We start from the raw sequence: 16,697 nt of genomic DNA, 5'->3' as shown, positions 1-16,697 counted from the left end.
CCCCAGCTCCCCCTCATAGTGTGCCTCCCCACAGCTCCCCCTTGTGTAAGCACCAGATACTTACCTCTCATGCTCCCCCTGCAGCAGTCCTCTACTACTGTGTGCATCTCTGAAGCCGGAAGGTGGGATCATGTCATTACAAGTCGCCTGCCTTCCTCTGCTACACACAGCAGCTCAGAGATGGTGATAATACTGAGAGCTCCTGGGACATACTTCTTGTCACCCAGGACAGAGCCCAAAATCCAGAACTGTCCCACCGTATCTAGGATGGTTCAGAGGTAGGCCTTTAGGTGCTCCTTCATCCCGATTGTTCTCTGCCTTTGACACTATTGACCATCAGCCCTTGGTATCACTGATCTGGCTCTTTCCGCCATCTCTTCATACCTCATCCAACCGCACCTTCAGTGTCTTACTCTAACACCACCTCTTCACCTCGCCTCCTCTCTGTTGGTGTTCCAAAAGGCTCTGTCCTACGACCACTACTTTTCTCCATCTACACCTCTAGCCAAGGAGAACTAATTAAGTCCTACAGCCATTTCTGTGCTAATGACTGTATACCTCTGGCCCAGATATCACCTCTATTCTAGCAGGAATCCCAGACTGTCTATAATCCATATCCTCCTTCTTTTCTCCTGCTTTCTAAAACATAACACAGACAAAACAGAAGTCACAATCTTTTCTCCACCTAAGACATTGCACACACCAAACCTATCCACCTAACCATTATAATAAACCACTTTTTCCCTGGTTCCAAAAATCCACTACCTTGGGGTAACCTTTGAGTATGTCTTATCCTTCAAGCCTCACTGCGACTTCAACTCAAAAAGTCCTCATCATCTCCCGCTTGGACTACTGCAATATTCTTCTCTGTGATCTCCCAGGTAACCCGCTAACACCCCTCCATCTATCATTCGCTCCTCCCGGCTAATCCATCTGTCTCTTCACTTCTCCTCTACCTCTCCTTTCTGCCAGTCTCTCCACTGGTTACTGATTTCACAAAAAAAATCAGTTTAAAATACTAACCATGACTTACAAATTCCTATACATCTGTCCTCTCTAAACATTTCTAACCTAATCATCCAATACCACCCTACACATAATCTCCGATCCTCACAAGACCTTCTGCTTTGCTTTGCTGCTATTCACTATTCTCACAACCGTCTCTAGGAGGAATTATACTAGTGAAGGTAAGGGTTAAGTGGTCCCAGGAAAGGTAGGACTACACTGTTTGGGAATACTAGAGGGTGGGGTTAGATGCAGGGCAATTGGTAATGCTTAGAGTATTTTCTACACCCCGTTGCATGTTACACATCTTGAGTTAGTCCTCCATGGTCTCCCAGTTCAAAGCAGAGTAACCAATGAGAATAGCTTTTTGCCCTGCTTGTCAGGGAAGGAGCACAGTCCTACAGTAGCCTGGCAGTATAGCGGAAAATAATTATTCTGCAGGGAATGTACCGTAAGTATATTGTCAACTGTAAGAGAGGGAAGCAGACTAACAATGTTCTCGGTGCATCCTAGCAAGACAAAGAGCCAGCACCATAAAAGAAGCTATATGAAAGACATTATGATAAAAATGTACTGGTATATGCTATATACATTGAAAATGACACTTAAAGGAAACCTACCACTTGTAGTGGCAGGTTTCATATGGAAATACCGGGCACCAGCTCAGGGTGAGCTGGTGCCAGTGCTTATTCTTGTTAGTGTTTTAAACCGCGGTATCGCGGTTTAAAACACTTTTTAAACTTTATAGCCGGCGCAGGGAGGTACACGCTCGGCGCTTACCATGCGCGCGGCTCTCCTTCACTTCCTATGTAGCCGCGCGCACGGTAAGCGCCGAGCGCGTACCTTCCTGCGCCGGCTATAAAGTTTAAAAAGTGTTTTAAACCGCGATACCGCGGTTTAAAACACTAACAAGAATAAGCACTGGCACCAGCTCACCCTGAGCTGGTGCCCGGTATTTCCATCAGAAACCTGCCACTACAAGTGGTAGGTTTCCTTTAAAACAGATTTTTACAGACTCTCAGTACTTCAGGTCTGATTATGGAATGATCTTCAATTTTTGCAAACAAAGAAGTATTAAATTATTTTCTTGTAGTACTTGATACGACCTCAAGGTGTCAGGATTATTTTATAAATAAAATAATACTAGAAATAACAGGTAAAGTCTTTAGCAATCTGTATAGTTACAATATGATGTCTCATAGTAATGTCGCCGATGTGGAGGAATGTGCAGAAAATTAAGGAATATGGCAAAGCTTGTCTAAAATCTGCAAAGCTCGGTTCAAACTGGTATCATGTCAGAAGCCATGACATTGTGCTAGATCAGGGGTGCACAAACTTTATTGGTCCGAGGGCTGCATTGACACAACACTCAACTCCAAGTGGTTGTACTAGTAACCAGCACCTTAGACGCATCACAACCACAACACAACACAAAATGCCACTTCAGAAATTACAAAGTACAGAACTAAATACAACTCCAGAAACCAAATACTGCATTCAGAAAATAACTAAAACAGACCCCAGGGCAGGCTGCAAATATTGGAGACCACCAGGGCAGGCCATAAATACTGGAGACCACCAGGGCAGGCCATAAATACTGGAGACCACCAGGGCAGGCCCTAAATACTGGAGACCACCAGAGTAAGCCACAAATACTGAAGACCACCAGGGCAGGCCACAAATACTGGAGACCACCAGGGAAGACAGAAAATACTTGAGACTTCCAGAGCATATAGCATATACTGGAGACCAACAGGGAAGGCCACAAATGTTGGAGACCACCAGGGAAGGCAGCAAATGCTGGAGACCACCAGGAAAGGCCATAAATGCTGGAGACCACCAGGGAAGGACGCAAATACTGGAGACCACCAGGGCAGACAGCAAATACTGGAGACCACCAGAGCAGACCGCAAATACTGGAGACCACCAGGGCAAGCCCCAAATACTGGAGAACACCAGCGCAAGCCCCAAATACTGGAGAACACCAGGGCAGACAGCAAATACTGGAGACCACCAGAGCAGGCCGCAAATATTGGAGACCACCAGGGAAGGACGCAAATACTGGAGACCACCAGAGCAAGCCCCAAATACTGGAGAACACCAGGGCAGACGGCAAATACTGGTGACCACCAGAGCAGGACGCAAATATTGGAGACCACCAGGGCAAGCCCCAAATACTGGAGAACACGAGGGCAGACAGCAAATACTGGAGACCACCAGAGCAGGCCGCAAATATTGGAGACCACCAGGGAAGGACGCAAATACTGGAGACCACCAGGGCAAGCCCCAAATACTGGAGAACACCAGGGCAGACGGCAAATACTGGAGACCACCAGAGCAGGACGCCAATATTGGAGACCACCAGGGAAGACAGCAAATACTTGAGACCACAAGAGCAGACGGCATATACTGCAGACCACTAGGGAAAGACACAAATACTGGAGACCACCATGGAAGGCTGCAAAAACTAGAGACCACCAGGGAAGGCCGCAAATACCGGAGACCACCTGGACAGGGGACAGAAGATACAGAAGAATTGCCCCCTTCTAAAGAACATGAATGTTTTTGTAATTAAAAAAAATGTCTTATTGCTCATACAATATCATGTGATACACTAGTATTCCAATATATTTGTGAAAAGGGATAAGCGAACCCGGTAAATGAACTCAAGCGCTCACCCCCACTGGTAGCTCCTGCAATCGTTGTTGTCACGTGTTTTACCACCACCATTTTTTGGAGAATCGTTGATGCCGGATGACATCAAAATGCCAGCGCACACGTTGGGTCTGCTCATCACTAATTGTGAATATACTGCTTCCCTATTGCACCCTTAAGCCCATCGCCATAGGCCCTATCTGGCACCATTGCCTATAAGTTTTTCACACTATGCTTGAGGCCAGTAGGAAACAGCTAAATATTTGACCGAAAACAACCATCAACCCTTTTCATATGTGATGAACAATTATCCACTTCAGGTTAGATAGGTGAAGTAATAGATGGACACGTGTAGGAGGCGTCTGCTATACAGTAATACCAGCCATTGGATATGTAACAACAATTTCTCACATCTGGTGTTACAGTTACACTATTTCCCACACGCTGTTGTAAAATGTAACAGTTCTGTTCTGTTACAAGTGACGCTGAGCATTCAGTGTTACATGGAATCTGGTATTGATTATGACCCAGAGATGGTCTACCTCCCGCCAAATGCCCATATGACTCAGACTGTCATGGCTTTGCAATAATCCATGTATCTGCTTCCCGAATAGTGAAATAATTAGTCACCGATTACACTGGAACTTTCCTTCCACATAAACTACATTGGGATGTTTCAAGATGAGACTTTACGTTCAATATAAAAGGAAGAAACTTGGATTAAAGTCTCACTCTGCTGCTCTCATTATTTTGCTCTGCTGCCTGAAACAAAGATACTGATAGTATGTGATGGCGCCAGGACCTAGAGTAGTGCGGCACCATAACAGGTAAGGGAGCCGGAGCAGCGAGTACAAAACATCCAACATGTACTCATCGTTCCCAGGTCCCCTCTTCTCCTGCTCTGGGTCCAGTGACTCACCCAGGAGCAGTGAGGACTTCTCACTTGTAGTCACAGCTCCCCTTCTGCACCAATGAGATCTTCTATTAGTGATGGAAGCACTCATTGGTTTGCTGGGAAGCAGGGTGTCCGCAAATCGAGGCTCTGCAGGCCATATGCGGGCCAGAAGCTGCAATGCAGGAGCCAGGAATATTTTAAATAATCTTATAAACCCCAAAGCAAAAATTATTACAGGTCCCCAACTACAGTGATTTTTGTTTGCCGATAATCCTGCAGAGAATCGTGTGTGGGTTACAATAACTCTCGGTAGATTTATCGGTAGATGCTGCAGGGTTTCCACATGACATGACCTGCAGAGTTGTAACACTCAATAGCCCAGATTTACCGGAAAAACATATAAATCTCCATGTGAATGCCACGTTTCAGGTTTCTACAACCCACAGGCCACTATGGGTGTATCGAGTTTTAGGAAACGAGGAGTTGTAGGAAACTGGGCAGACGGGAAACCGGCGGAGACTAGAACAGAAGAACTAGAAGACTGTTTTAACTGGCAAAATTTGCTCCCATATTCACTAAGAGGCCTGAGCCTTTTACTGAATTTCATCACATTAGCATCGGTGGTGGTAATTTTAAAAAGCTAGTCTTGATAAATTCCCCTCCAATCCATTGTGAAAGGAGAAAACCTGAAACATGTGAAAGAAAATCCATGTTAAATCCAGTTCATTACAAATTCTCATTCAGCTCAGATTTAGTGCAGGCCGTCCACCCTCTGGGGGGGCATTTAGCACGCCGTGTACGCCAGCTTTATGGTGTACAAGGTATTAAAAAGTTTCAAATCCCGGGAATACAGCCAGAAAATTTTGACAGTTTTTTTTCCCCCGTTCTTTTTGGGCGCAGCTTCTCAATCCCAGTACTTTTAGTTTTCCAACACTTTTTTTAGAGACATTCCTGTCCATAAAATGGCTGCAGATGGAGGGTCATGTGATCTCCAACTGGCGATTGTTTATGGACAAGGGGCGGCACGGTGGCTGAGTGAGTAGTGCTTCTGCCTTGCAGCGCTGGGGTCCTGGGTTCGATTCCCAACCAGGTCAACGTCTGCAAAGAGTTTGTATGTTTTCTCTGTGTTTGTGTGGGTTTTCTCCGAGTCCTCCGGTTTCCTCCTACACTCCAAAACATACTGGTAGGTTGTTTAGATTGTGAGCCCCATGGGGACAGGGACCAATTTGACATGCTTTGTGCAACTCTGCATAATCTGTGTGCGCTATATAAATAAAGAATTATTATTATGGACAGAAAGAAATCACATGACCCTCCATCTGCGGCCATGTTATGGACAGGGATGTTTGGCTGATGAGGTAAAAGACAGGAAAGTTCACTTTACATATCAAGAAAGCAGATCAGAACTATTAATAGATGTATATTGGTAAATTACCTAATATCCTGCCCCTCACACATTACAAAAACCTGAGGTAAAGTGGTCAACCCCATTAAGACACGCGCACAGAGCCACGGGAGCTGCGGAGGATGCCGCTGGAGCCGAGGGAGGTAAGTGAAGCCGGCCACCGGACCACAGAGAGGCACAGGTGCGCCCGCGATCCAAGACAGGGATCGCGGGAGCACCCGTGACAGTACTCAGTTAAAGATGTGCTATCCAATGTGCATGGGGCCTCCCAACCAGGGGTGAACCTAAACTCTCAGAGGCAAACTATGGAACGGCACCCTCTCCACATCCAATAGTAATGTATCAGGTCATATTTTTAGTAAGTCGGTTCTCCATGTAGTGTCTCATGCACATGATGGCATTATTTTGGCAGGTTTTGCTTTGTAGCAGAAACGTTCACCCCTGATGCTGCCCCAAATCTTGCTGCAGGTGGCGCTGCCTGGGGCAAGAGGCTCAATTCACCTCATGGCTGGTACACAACTCCCAACTCTTCTATTGTCAGATATTGGGGGAATTCATCGTGCCCTTATGTATCTCCAGAATCTGTAACCCCTTTAAATATAAAGCCATTCATAACCTCAATGAATATTCTATAGGTGGACAAACTACATACTATAGAAAGGTTCACCATGTAGTCAGCGCGTGATGTGGCCGTTGTGATCCGCTAAAGCCGGGGACTGTAATAAGCCCTTTGTCATTTATTCCCACAATGATTCTGAATTTCTGCATTTTCAAAACGCACAGATTTCACAGAAGCGGGGATGTTCGCCACCGCTGAGTTACTGTAGAATAGCACAGTTGGCATAACATCTGCCAGCGGGCAGCGATCGTGCTCTGCATGCCTTACTCCTGATGAGATTACAGTACATCCGTCTCTCCACTAGGGGACACTCCTGTGTCACATATATTTCTCCCTCTATGCAGTTTCCTCCCTGGTTTCTTCTTTTATTAACTTCACTCTTTTACTGCTACTTTCTGAATCATTTTTATATAATATTATCTTTATGACTGTAATTCATTTAAAAGAGGCAATGTACTTGGATGTTGCCATATACATAATGTAAAACTTTATCAAAATTTTAGAGCATATCCACTATATTCTTTTATAAAAATTTTAAAAAATGAAATACTCATTACTTTGCTCCTCTATACCATGTAGAAGCCCTTTGTCTTTATACAGGGAACTAACCCAGAAACACAGCTCCGTCCTCTGTGTACTGGCCAAGCTGGGTTACTACATATCAGTTCCAATAAAGTGAATATAATCATTGCTGCAGGTATGGAGTGTAGTTATCTGTCTCCACTTCCTGATTTCAGTATTTTTTCTTCTTCATTTAACTTTTTTTCACCCGTTTTCCCTTAGGGTTGAAGTACTGTACTGGGACTGAGTTTTCTTTCTGATTGCTCATACAATGTAATGCAATACTATAGTATTCCAATATATTAGAATACTGATGACTGAAGCCAGTACCCACACCCAAATACTTAAACCGACGGGAAACACCCACATTTGTTCACTGGTGTTACCCTTTAGATGCCGCCAGCAACGCTTGTGCATGCGGGACACCATTTTTCCATGGATTGTCTCTCCCTGATGTCACAGGGAGTGATGTGCGATGGGAAAATTTGTGAATATACTGTTCCCCTGTTACACCCTGCAACCCATCATCACCGATGGACCCCCAGTCCTATCCAGCAGCACTACCAATGGGTTTTTGACAATATGATTGAGGCCAGTGGCCAGCGCTGGGCATACCCATCCATGTGCCAGGGCCCAGAGCTGTTGGGGGGGGGCCCCACATAAAGCAGTAAATAAGGAATCCATGGAGTGAGGAGGGCTGTATCCAATTAATACATTAGGGGTGAGGGGGTTTATATAAAATAACCAAGAGGGGGGTGTTTGTTATGATAAACTTGGAAATATTTTAGGTAACAGGAGACTGTTTTAGTTTATTAATTTTTAATACCGCCATGTAAGTTCACTGCAAAGGGGCCCACTGAGGGTCTGTCGCCAAGGGGCCTACTGAAACCTGGAGCCGACCCTGCCAATAGCAAACAGCTCCATCCGCTATGCTCAGACTATCTTAGTATTTGAGCGAGTAAAACCCTTTTCATATGTGATTAACATATTTTGCCACTTCAGGTTAATTACACGCGATAGACACGTGTAGGAGGCGTCTGCTATACAGTAATACCAGCCATTAGATATGTAACAACTATTTCTCGCTTCTGTTGTTACAATTACACTATTTCCCACACGCTGTTGTAAAATGTAACAAGGGACCTGAAGACAAGTGACGCCAAGCATTCAGATTAGTGTTACATAGAATGTGGTATTGATTGTGACCCTGAGATGGTCTACCTCCCGCCGAATGCCCATACGTCTCAGACTGTCATGGCTTTGCAATAATCCGCGTCTCTGTTACTGCTTCCCGAATAGCAAAATAATTAGTCACCGGTGACACTGGATCGTTCCTTCCACATTAAATACACCGGTATGTTTCAGGCTAGAACCTTACATTCAATACAACAGGAAGCTACCGGGTTTATAGTCAAATTTTTTTAATTAAAAAAAATGTTGCTTCTTGCACATCTGTACTGAAAAAAGGTGACATTTTGTCTTGTCAGTAACCCGGGTTAATGGCCCAGTTAAAGGTTAAAGTGAAATATTGATTTCTCTATGAGCATCTACTACTTCATGGAAATGATGATAGAGTTAGGGGGCTGAAAAGGTGATAAGCTGGGATGTCCCCTCCTGGTGTAATTAGTGTATTGTAGGGTGGGTATATTATCCATCACAAGCCCAACTGATGGGGATAGCGTCTGTAGGAAGCTTATAACGTAATGTACTAGGCCTGAAGCACATTAGAGCCAGGAGGAGACAGGTGGCTCCTTACAGCTATCAAAAAGATATCAAGAATCTTTTTCTTCATTGTGCTGAATATCATGGAATAAAGAAGTACATTGTGGGCCTTAAAGGGAACCTGTCAGGGTGACACGGGACACTAAACCAACCACAGGTCAATATAGACCTGTGGATTAGTGTTCCTGAATCACCTTGTATGAGTTTCAAGGTGGGGGCAGTAAAAGAAAACTAACATTAATACTTACCTGGTCACGGCGTATGGTACAGCGTATGTGCAATGAAGCTTGGGGTAATCTCCTGACCTCACCCCCCCTCGCTAGAAGAGGCATTCATCTGCGATAATTTCAGATTTGAGTGTGACATGCCCCTTTGGACCTACAACTACGTAATTATGTATGTTATTTTTTATATTGCCCCTACGCCGAGAACTCTAAATGGTCATTTTGGGACCGTAAACCACAGGTCCATATGGTCCTGTAGTAGGTTTAGGGTCACAAAACTGGTGACAGGTCCTCTTTAATCCTTGTGACAGGTTCCCCTGTTGCAGATTTCATGGAGTGATACTGTAATTTGCTCTATATTTTTTCTAAATAACAATCCCTTCAGTTTACCTGACCCTTTTATGCAACTGTATAAATCAGTAGTATAATGTGTGCACATGATCAGTAAGACCATGATTGACTTCTAGAAGTTTTCTCCACTGCATGCTCAAAATCTTGTGGGTAGAGACTAGCTACTATGATGTCGCCAATGTACTGCACATAGAAAGTAGATGCGTATCTGCTCATTTGAAGGAGTTGTAGGGGATACCAAGCTGGACCTGCAGGGAACCCTACTAATCACAAGAACGAGGCCTGGAGATTAGACAGCGAGCATAGACAGTGATTAGGAGTGCTGGAGCACTGTACAATTTCAGATCCTTCCATGCAATTGAATGGAGCGTCGGGAAGCAGTCTTCATCGATTAGTAAAAACTAGTGATCGGTTGTGGTCCCAGCAGGTGGACCTCCATTACGTTGATTGGTACAATACTTTAAACTCTCTGTGCCTCACTCAAATGCAACAGCAGTACCATACGAGAGAAGCTCCGAGCTGTGTTGATGTGGATAAAGCACTGGGGTGATTTAGGAGCTTCCTATTTAGCTCCAGCAGCATTTCTCTCTACTCTCACTTACCTTCTGTGAAGCATTTATTTATAGGGATAACACTGATGCTACTCAATGTAAAGACACAAGGGGGGTCATTTACTAAGGGCCCGATTCCCGCCGTGTTACCCGAATATTTCCGATTTGCGCCGATTTCCCCTGTATTACCCCGGGATTTTGGCGCACGCGATCGGATTGTGGCGCATCAGCGCCGGCATGTGTGCGACGGAAATCGGGGGGTGTATTCGGAACGTATTTGGAAAAACCGCCGCATTTCAAAACCGAAAATGTGCCGCTTGGGAAGCGCTTACCTTCACTTGCTCCAGCTCGGTGTATTCCGGCACGTTCAGATGCTTTTCAGCGCAGCAGCGCCACCTGGTGGACGGCGGAGTAACTACCTTCATAAATCCCGGACGGACCCGAATCCAGCGCAGAGAATGCACCGCTGAATCGCGAATGGGCAGGGTAAGTAAATCTGCCCCAATGGGTTTACACTACGCATTAAATATAAATACATGTATGTGATTCCAAGATATCTCTGAAACTGAGCCGGCAAAGGGAACAATTAAGCCTACATCATGTCAAACATATCTGCTCCGATCTGTGTTCCCACCTGCAAACATTTTGCATTTACAAGGCAAATTCTTCACCGGTCGTGCGCTGATAAGACATTTATTGCTTTGTGGTCGAATGGCTTTTATAGGAGCCTGAAATGACTTTCCACTGACTTGTGTCTGCAAATATTTACCGGCGATGACTGTGCAGCGAGGCTTGTTGTGTATGTAATCTGTGCACCTGCTTCCGATTCTTAACCACCCTGTAACATTCTACTTTATGCACCAAGGTCTTCATTCAGCTATGAAAAATTGCTCACGATTTTTTAGGTAAAAATTTTTGTAATGGAAAATTGGGACCTCATCTGCATTGAATACAGAACAGTCCTGGGAATTCAGCACAGAATGTTTTGGCAGAATTCAGAGAAGGAAAGTTACACTGTCAAAATTCACACATTTGGAAATATTGAATTGGAACCTGATTTTGTCTGGATTGCAATAAGTTAATAGCGATCAATAGTCTGTATAGTCATTTATAGTAGGCACAATGCCTTGGGTAGAAGCATTTTGATACAATGGTGGGCCGCAGGATGTGACATAGGTTTGTGTAATGTGTAATGTAATCTGTTGTTTCAGTGGATATCAAACATTCCCATTCTATTGGTTCAATTACAAAGCCATCGTTTCCACATCCGAGCTCTACCCAGTGCATCTCCTTAAGTGCAGCTATTTAAGTGCACAAACAAAATTATACCAGAATCTAGCATTATGGAATATGGCCCTGCACTTCATCTTTATCATCATCATCTTCAATGTCATCACTTTCATCTGGTGTCACCATCACTCATTTCTGCCATCTATGGGTATGTCTGCTTAATTTGGCAAAGTCCAGGCATCTCTTGCAGTGTTGTTGTTTCTATGCACCTTTCATGTTTATTGGTATGTGTGAATGTATCTCTAATAACTGCTGCTTTCTGGAGACTTCCTTTCTCTGTCTCTCCACCCTCTTGTTGACACCTGGTAGTTTCAAACTACAGGTCACAACTGACTGAGGTCTTACCCAGTGGATCTTTTTAAGTGCAGCTTTTTAAGTGCATAAACTGAAATATACAAGAATTGAACCCAAAAAAAAGGGACTTTATCTGTAAGAACTTGTGTAAATCTTGTCCTTCAAAATGTTGACTGGAAAGCACCATTACCTCTTTACTCCATGGCCTTACCACTCCAAATCTTGTGGACTTGTAGTGGCACTTAGAAAGATGCACTGTCAAGATGGCACCACAGTAGGTGGCTGCCTGTGCATTGGCTCTGGCTTTTGACCCCCCCCCCCTCCCAACCATCCTGTGGCACCTACTTGGCACTCCCCCCCATCACCCCCTTCACCACTTAGCAGATCATCAGCAGCAGCAGCTCCATGTCGCACAACTGGTTGCAACAGAGCACCGGAACCTGGCAGCCAAGAGCACCAGTTACTGGGTCCATCGGAGCAACTGAAATGCAAGTGATTAAAACCAGAGCCTTACCACAAGTCAGGAGGAACACTGTACCAAGGCTCCAGTGGTAGCAAGCTCCAGGTAGCTTTAGTTTCACTACTTTGCAAAAGAGGTACGGGCAGTGTCTCTTCTGCCAAACCAACAGCAGCAGCACACCACTATTTCACCACAACACCGTTAGTGCCACATCGGCACTCCTACCATAGTAACGCCTATGCATGTCTGTCTAGCCTGTGTCTACTTGTTATTGTGACTGGTATATTTTCTTATCGTAATTGTTTTCCCATATGTAATGTGTTCACATAGCCTGTAACATGTAAGAACGTGAAGTGTATTCATGTATCTGTAATGTTAAGCCTGTCTATAACTGTGTAACAATTGCCGGAATACTATGTACAAAATAATTTTATCCCCCGGGGATTAATAAAGTTTTATCATATTGTTGTCAGAAGTAGTCTTTTCTACTCTCATCCCTGCATCTGACCCATTGACACACAGGCCTGTTTTTTACAGCCTGATAATGCATAGTTCATTCATGTACAGGTATCTTAACTCCTTAAAGGGGTTGTCCAAGTTTAATCTAAAAGATATAACTGGCAGGTGGGGGTAATAAAAGAAAAAAGAGCTTATACTTACCTCTGCTTTTGTGGTCCTGCACTGTCTCCCGTGCAGCTGTTTGTTTACTTATGGTCACAGACTACAGCATTGAATCTACTGCTGTGTCCGGGAGCCGGTAGTGGTCAGGTTGGTGTGACCTCCCTCTGTAAACAAATAGAGGCACGGTACTTATGGGAGATGGCGCATGCCAATGGGAACCCAAGCGCAGGTAAGTATAAGCTCTTTTTCTATTCTTCAAACCCCCTGACCGGTTATATGTTTTAGGTTAAACTTGGACAACCCCTTTAAGATCACTTGTGTATTTTGTAAAGTGACATTTTTGGCAGGACGACAAGACGTTTTTCTACAATTTTGGGGTCTGTGTGACCTCTTAAATCTGACATTTATGGGTCTCTTAATGGCAAAAAAAAGTGGTGAGTGGCAGACAAATGGGTGCTATTTTCAACGGGGTTCACTATCTTGAATAACCGTTTTTATATTTCGATAGATTGAGCGAATGTAATCTGTTTTATTTCTGTTTTGTTTTGTGTTATGTTTTCAAAGCAATGTTATATCTTAAGTGTTTTTTGTAAACGCTGAGACAAAACGGAAGCACAACAGAATCAAATCACAACAGAGGCGCAAGGAGAGCTCAGCACCAACAACAATGGGAAACTACCCTGACTACTTCATTTCAGAACCGGAGGAGACCTTTTAAGGCTGAAGGATTTTCAGACTGATGAAGGGTTTTTGTTGGGAACTTGTTGTTTATGGGCACACATGTTGTACAATCACAGCGAGGTCTGTATTCATCTTAAGGTAGTAGCCAGTGTTATCCAAGAAGGCACAATCGTTAGTCTGTATCGCCTGCAGTCACCTTGGTGCAGTCTCACATTGTGGGATCCCCTGGGACCTATGAGGTCCATTTTTTAAAGGACTGACTAACATCTTGCAGAAGGCATAGCCCCTCTACCTTTGCTGCAGTGTAAGTAATGGTCCAGGACATTGGCCCCATGGCCATGGCGATCAATCTCCTCTTTATGCTTCTGCTGACACTGTAGTCTAAAGTACACAAAGCAAAAAGGGAAGTAGATTATAGAAAGGCTATGGCAGGTTATGTACCACGTACTCTGTACACAATGCTCAGAAAACAATAATTCATTTTTTACATTATTTTCCACATTTTGCGGCTTACAGGCTTGTTTGAATTCCGCTGTAATTGCAGGAACATTAGCATAATATGTCTGGCTTGTATTGTAGATTTTGTCTTCCGTAAGACATTCATCTACAGAATAGACAAACACATTTAATGGGTGGTTTTCTGTGTTCTCACTGTATTCTTTTAATTATAATTATGAATATGTTGCTCAGTAAAACATAAAGCTAATGAAATGTGCAAATTGTATATTTCTGCATGCGGGAATCAAGTTGTACAAAACATTTGTATGGATATTAATTTTGTAGTGGGGTCAGTCAGGGGCCTAACTACAGTGGTAGCAGCTATGAGACCAGCTGTCCTTAATTAAACTGATTGGACTCGATTAGGAAAGACACACACCTACCTATATAAGGCCATGTGCATGTCAGAGCACATGAGAATCATGAGGTCTAAGTAACTGCCCAAGTAACTCAGACAAAGACAGAATTGTGGTAAGGTACAGATCTGGCCTAGGTTACAAAATAATTTCTGTAGAAACTAAGTTTCCTAAGAGCACAATGACCTCCATAGTAGTTTGGGACAACCACAACTCTTCCTCAGCCAGGCCGTGCAACCAAACTAGGTAATTGTCAGAGAAGAGCTTTGGTGAGAGAGAAAGAAGAATCCCAAGATCACTGTGGCTGAGCTCCAGAGATGTAGGGAGATGGGAGAAAGTCCACTAACACTGCAGCCCTCCATCAGTTAGGGCTTTATGGCCGACGGAAGCATCTCCTCAGTGAAAGACATATGAAAGCCACTGACAGTTTGCAACAAAACACATGAAGGACTCCCAGTCTATGAGAAATAAGATTCTCTGGTCTGATGAGATGAAGATTGAACTTTTTGGTGTTAATTCAAAGCGGTGTGTGTGGAGAAAACCAGACAGTGCTCATCACCAACAGTCCCAACAGTGACACGTGGTAGTGGCAGCATCATGTTATGGGGGAGGGACAGGACAACTGGTTGAAATTGAAGGAAAGATGAATGTGACCAAGTACAGAGATATATATCCTGGATGAAAACCTCTCCCAGAGTGTTCTGGGCCAAAGAGTCACCTTCCAACAAGACAATGACCCTAAGCACTGAGCTAAAATAACAAAGCAGAGGCTTCAGGACATCTCTGTGACCATTCTGGACTGGCCCAGCCAGAGCCCGGACCTAAACCCAACTAACCATCTCTGAAGAGACTAGAAAACGGCTTCCACCAACATTCACCATACAACCCGGGGGAACCAGAGAGGATCTGCAAGGAAGAGGCAGAGGATCCCCAAATCCAGGTGTGAAAAACTTGTATCATTCCCAAGAAGACTCCTGGCTGTACCAGCTCCAAAGCTGCTTCTACTCAATACTGACTAAAGGGGCCGAATACTTATGATCATGTGATATTTCAGTTTTCCTTGTTTAATAAGTTAGCAAAAATATCTATCTTTCTGGCAAGATTGGGAGCAGAGTGTGCATTATTGAGCAAAACTTTTTTATCTTACCAATTGGCTGCAAGGAAACAAAGAGTAAAACATGTAAGGGGTCTGAATACTTTCAGTACCCATTGCATTCTATTTTGTTGTAGCTAAGAGCAGTTATTTACTATCCCAGGCAACGGCAGGAACTGCAGCTGGCTATAAATATATATATATATATATTATATATATAGCTAGCTGAAGTTCCCGGCATTGCCTGGGATAGAAAATGACTCCTAGTTATGCCCCGGGGTCAATGTGAATGATGGACAAGAGGGAGATAGCTATTGGTCTAGATAGATAGGCAAGGGGAGTATGGATAGGGCTCAAAGACTGGAACTTATCATGGGCGTTAACTCTTTCCATGCTGCCGCCACCATGTAACAGTCGACGCCACCTGGGCATCTCCATCTTGGATCAGATTGCCATCAGAGGGCGACAATCTATTGCCATGACTGCTTGGAGACTCTTTTAGACTCCTTGACCAGTCATTATCATAGATCCGCAATGTGTGGCAGGAGTGATCAGACCCCATAGGGTTAAAGTAACACATGGACCTAAAAAAATTGTAGAAATAATGTTTTAAAGTTTAAAAAATGTCAAAAAAAATGGTTCAAATAATCCTCATTTCCTCTAGAACTGATATAAAAATAAACACATAAAATCATGAACGTGTTAGGTATTGTTGCATCCTGATCTATCAATATATAAAAACGGTTATTCCCAACGGTGTAGTCTCTAATGTAAAATGTGCCCCAAATTAAATAAAAAGTGATGAATAGGTCCTACAGTCTCCTAAATGCTAATCCTGCAAAAAATTTCACAGCTCTGCACCCCAAAGTATCCTCATAGATTGTAAGCTCTTGTGAACAGGGCTCTCACTCCTATTGTTTCACATGGTTTTTGTTACTCTGTAATGTCTTATTTTATTTGTATGTTCCCCCGAATCTGTAAAGCGCTATGGAATTTGATGGTGCCATATAAATAAAGATTATTATTATTATTATGCACATTGGGGCAAATTTACTTACCCGGCCCATTCGCGATCCAGCGGCGCGTTCTATGCTCTGGATTCGGGTCCGGCCGGGATTTAAGAAGGTAGTTCCTCCGCCGTCCACCAGGTGGCGCTGCTGCGCTGAAAGTCATCTCATCGCGCCGGAATGCACCAGCTCGGACCAGGTGAAGGTAAGCGCTCCCCAAGTGACACTTTTTCGGTTTTTAAATGCGGCAGTTTTTCCGAATACGTCGGGTTTTCGTTCGTCCACGCCCCCCGATTTCCGTCGCGCGCATGCCGGCGCCGATGCGCCACAATCCGATCGTGTGCGCCACAATCCCGGGGCAATTCAGGTACAATCGGCGCAAATCGGAAATATTCGGGTAACACGTCGG

Source organism: Engystomops pustulosus, chromosome 6, assembly GCF_040894005.1.
Source record: "Engystomops pustulosus chromosome 6, aEngPut4.maternal, whole genome shotgun sequence".
NCBI lineage: Eukaryota > Metazoa > Chordata > Amphibia > Anura > Leptodactylidae > Engystomops > Engystomops pustulosus.
The sequence above is the reverse complement of the archived record's forward strand: the minus strand, read 5'-3'. Positions refer to the sequence as shown.